The sequence below is a fragment of the Amblyomma mixtum genome, chromosome 1 (assembly GCF_055824585.1).
Source record: "Amblyomma mixtum isolate Tamu chromosome 1, ASM5582458v1, whole genome shotgun sequence".
NCBI classification, from domain to species: Eukaryota; Metazoa; Arthropoda; class Arachnida; order Ixodida; family Ixodidae; genus Amblyomma; species Amblyomma mixtum.
This window is the reverse complement of record NC_143012.1, coordinates 280502143-280507356: the sequence shown is the minus strand read 5'-3', so window position 1 is coordinate 280507356 and position 5214 is coordinate 280502143.

Genomic DNA, 5214 nt, shown 5'->3' with positions numbered 1-5214 from the left:
CACAGACAACGCACAGCACATGGGCCGCTTTTGCATTTAGCTTTCACCAAAACGGAAGCAATGAAGGAACCAGTGAAAGAAGAAAGAAGATAAAAGGTGCCGTAGTTGACGGCTTCCGAGTGATTTTGAACAGGTCGGTATCTAGCTCTAACATGGACTGACATCGCGCAGCACATGGGCGCCATTTACGTTTTGCTTTTGCCTCCATCGAAACATGGCCGCCATGGCCTAGATAGTACCCTGACCCTCCAGCTATAGCCCAGCGCTCCAACCATTAAGCGACTGCGGCAGATCTAGCTATAGAGACGTTCACAATCTGCATGCGAGGGGCGTCCTTCGCTCTTCTCATTTTCGCACTCTACCTCCTTAGCGCCCACTTGCGACACTTAGACGGCGGGAACCTTCATCGTAAGAGCTGCAGCTCTAAAAAGTCTAAAGACCATGGGCTAACGTGTTGAGCGATGTTGCCGGTAACTTCCGGCACTATCGAAACACCGAAACTTAAAAGCTTGAGTAGTACGAAAACTTTTTTGCCCACTAACGATTTCGAACTCCAAGGGTACCAAACGCTCAGAGCGCGTTTCAACAGGAAACACTATTGCCTACTAACGTTTTTACGAAGTCTGTACGTGTCACGACCTCTTTCCCACCCTTCAGCAGTACAGTTCTGTTTAACTTTGTTGACTTACAGCCTGCAAGAAATTGTTTGAAATAAAACCTTGTTCATGTTCAAAGATAATTTTGGGCCAATCTGTTTTCCGCGATTATCCGCTCTAACGGGGCAACAAAAGCTTAGAATTGTAAGCAGCTTACAAAAGCTAAGGCTCCATCCCGAAATCTCCAGAGAAAATGGAGGAGCCTCACTACGCAACCCTTTCTTTAACGACAACAAGCCACACACATTAACGTGCAAGACTGAAGAGATCGATAAAAAGAGCGAGCAAAAATTTATAGAAATTCTGAGCGAGCTAAAGGGCATGCAAGCACACACCCCGAGAACACACGTCTTTGTTCGAACGGGACGTTCTCCCCACGCAGAGAAGATTCGGCGTTTCGAAGCATCCCCGCGAAGCTACTGTATCTGCATTAACACAGCGGTAACACTTCTCCGAGCAGATTCTGCAACGTTCTCCTGGATCGCGCGTGCTCTCGTATACTTTATACGCGCTCTACTTACACGCTTATACGCTTACGCACGCAGGGCATACGCCGTTGGGCCGCGCTCGCTGCATCGACGATGCTCGGGGTGGCACAAAGTGACAGCAACGGAAGCAGGGCGAGGCATGCTTTAGCGGCATTGGCGGCGACCGGAATCGATGCGTCGACGTACTCTTTCCGAACACTGGGACGCGGTAAGCGCTAGGCAAGCAAGCGGAGCATGTGCCACTGGTACAGCGTTATCATGCATTTATACATAAACAGGTCTCGCGACACGACGAGACCGCGAGCACAAAGGCGAAGACTGTCACCATTCCCCTCCCTCCATCCATACCCAACCTCCATGCTCTGCATAATATAACGGTCTATTATAATCTGTGACTCGCTCGTGCGCAGCGCGGAAGACGATGCCGCGTACGCGATGCACCCGCTGTTGTTGTAGCGTCGTTGGCGAAAAGAGTTTCCCTTGCGTTTGGCGGTGCCTCTTTTTCTCGTATAGCAAGATGTCTATGGTTGCTGTCGTTCGCAGAAAGGTGACGAGGAGTTAAGCGCCGAACAATATGCCGACCCGGGTTGCGTAGTCTCCCTCGCTCAGGCTTCGTCAATGCAAAGGCCATTGTGTCGAAGCAACTTTGTGGCGGCCACATGCCACCCTTTACTTTCTTTGTCTCTCTTTCCTTACTTCTTCCTTTCTTCTCTAATTTTCTGCCCTCTCTATTTATTTCTAATTGTTTTCCTGCGTGCTCTATGAAACATCGTAGATTCTATATGTTGTGGTGCTCTAGAGATATTTTCTCTCTTTTCGGCGAAAACCTTTTTTTAGCTCCCATCAGCTCTGGTTTCTATATTGCAGTAAAACCTTATACTTTAATTTCTTTGAACTATAGAATATACCTCCGCACTTCGAACCTACCCGTTACGATTAGAAGCTCGGACGGTAAATAAATATGCCCCGCTCAAAGACGTTATCTAAATCTTTCTTTCTCTCTTTCTCTTTCTGTGTAATCCTTGGTAGTGCTGTACACAAACGAGTCAGCTGGAGCCACTCTTAAGAATTTGTTTGCTGGTAGGAAGGTGTGATTATGCGCAGGCTTTGTTATATTCCCATTGTCAGAAAAGCGGAAAGAACGAAGCTGCAAAGGCGGAAAAGCTACCAAGATGCGCTTAGGGAAAGGATATTTGTTAGCTTTTTTTATGATTAAGAAATCCAGGAGTCTGATATGGAAGTTTTAAAGTTAAGTGGCACGCCCATATTTTGACTCCTAGAAGCGAAGGACAACATCAGTATGCTTGCGAAACTCATTTTGCGCAACTGTGGAGCAGATCGTGACCGAAAACACGAGCACTTTAATACACTAAAGGCAGAGGCGTGGTTGAGGCATGAAGCACCGTTCTCTCTTTGACGGTAATTTTCCTGATGGTTTCCTTCATTCTGCTTTCTACAGAAACTCGGAGGTGGTGTTAAACAACCCCTATACACGCAAAACTTTTATTTCATTTTATATTTGCTTTGCAAGAGAAACTTCTGGTATATATTCTTAAAGGTGCACTGAAGAGGAATCTGAACTCGTCTTTTTGCCGCGGTAACTCAATCTGCACGTTCCGAGCATTCTTAGAAACCTCGATTTATTGCCCTGTGTGGCCGAGTTCCCTAATTAAATCGAATTGACGTCCGGCTCCCGCCTTTTTTTTTTTTAATTTTCCCCCGTACGGTGGGCGGAGTCTACCAACGCGTGGGGTGCCTTTCAGCCAGCTCCGTGGAGGCTTTGCCTTCGCTTTATTTTGTTTTTTAGGTTTCCGTGAACAAATAGTTTCATTCGCAGATAATATAGCCGCAAAATAAGCCCGCAGAAATAAAAATACGCGCGGACTATTTGCTTCTACAGACTACTACGTATTACTCCGCCGATGGCAGAGCGGCAAGCCGCCACGGGATTGGGTGAAAGGCACTCCGCGCGTTGGTCGACTCCGCCCACCGTACTGGTGAGAATTTAAGAAAAAAGGCGGGAGCCATTCGATTTAATTAGGGAAATCGAGAACACAGGGCAATAAATCGAAGTTTCTAAGAATGCTCGGAACGTGAAGATTGAGTTGCCGCGGCAAAAAGATGAGCTCAGATTTCTCTTCACTGCACCTTTAAGGAAATAAATTCCTCAGAGACAATGTTCGAAGTTTCTAGTTATTGGCGCTTCCTCTGAGCTTTCTGGTTGAATACTACAGCCGGTGCATGGTGCAATGTTCAGGCATCGAATAGCTGCCCTGAAAGTAGCTTTAGGGCAGCTCACGAACGACAATACAACTTTGCTCACCACGACCTGGCATAATGCACCGCTTTATGTCACTTCTACCATGTAGTGTACAGTACATCACACGGGTTGTGCTCTTTTATACAATCCATATTTCTGTGTCTTCGCCGTTACTCAGACTGGTATTTGGTACTGAAACCACCCAAGGTCATTCTTTCCTAATCCTAGATCGATGATGTCACAGGTGACATGCATTCAATTCAATCATTAAAAAATTCAATTTTAGGATAAGTGAATACTTTGGGGCGAAAGAAAGATGTATGATTGTTCGAAAGGTTACTTGCCCTATTTCTGAACAAAAATTGGTTGACAACCAAGCCGAATTGCGCAATCACGAAACATTCTGACGAGCGAAAAGTTTTCAGCATACTGACAGTCACAGCCTATCGCACCCATTCGTTTCAACAGAACTGCGTAGCCTTAGCATCAGAACAAAGCATAAAAAGTGGCATCTAGGGCTGAAAGGAATTTTTTCTCGAGCAAATTAGAGTAGAGTAAATGAAGTGTGGCTCATTCCCTGACGAGTGTCTTTATCGTAGAGTTTCTCACATGTTTTCGATTTCTGTTTGTGTTCCCGGAGTCTTCTGCGCAATGTTATGCCCGCCCTAGCTTTAACTGTCCACTGCTATGAATAGATTCGCACTGGCGCCGAACGTATGGGCGCTGACGGGAAACAAAAACTTGCTGTCTGCCGGCATTAGGGCAACTCCTGCGTAGTGCCTGCGTCTTTCTGCTCCTCTTATAGTTTGCTGTCTAATCAGAAGGGCGTTCGCCAGAGACACGACAGGCGAAGTTGCTAGGCCAGCGCTTAGCGCAGGCTGGGTGCCGAGCCTCGACAGCCGCATATTGATTAATGAGAGAGGCTTTTGGGCGGGAGGTGTAGCTTGTCCGTACAGGACTTGTCACTTTTGCAGGTTAAAGACCTGCCTCGAATGAGAATACATTCGATATTTTTTTTTATTTGTAGGTATTATTTTCACCGCTTCTCTTCGCCTGCCGCACCGCTTCTCATTACCAAAGATTCAGGACAAGCTTTTCTGGTTCCCCGGGCTGCCATCAAGTCGCGAATGGCTTTGAATGTTAAGAAATAGCGCGTTGACAGCATTTGTGACGTCAGAAGGAAAGGGAATGAACGAGCGAATGCAGAACAGAACACGACAGTCCACTGGAACTAGCGGCAGAATTCCTGCTAATGCCCCTTCTTCTTGGGCGAAAAGACAAAAAGAATAAAATCTTGCGACTGAGTTACGTATATGTTTGTCGTAACCCTGAATGAACTTCCTGTGCTGATAAGGAAACAAATGCAACTCCGAAAATGTTAATGTTGAAACCAGTGACTTTTTACAGGATTCCTGTCAGAATGCGCGGCACTCAACGGCGTAGAGAGCCTTTTTGTAGGAATTACATGTTTTAACCTGCTAACCATGTCGCATAAATATGTACCTTAAGGTCATTTGACACGGGTGACCGAAGGAGCATCTAGTGTGAGCTGATGTTCCAGCGATCGTGGTCCCTTCTGCGCCTTAGGTGAGGGTGACATGCTTCGGACGTTTTTGTAGCGTGCGTGATTGGCAGGTGTTCTTCACAATAAATTCCGTTAAAGCTCATCATTGGCCCTCTGTTTGAAGACATGCAAAAAACCTAATTGCTGTTAATATCTGAGAATTCTACTTCCGGCAACTTGATGTCGTCCGTGCCCGCCTACAGAGACCGCCAGCAAGCTTTACCAGTTGTTCGTTTTGGCTTTTAG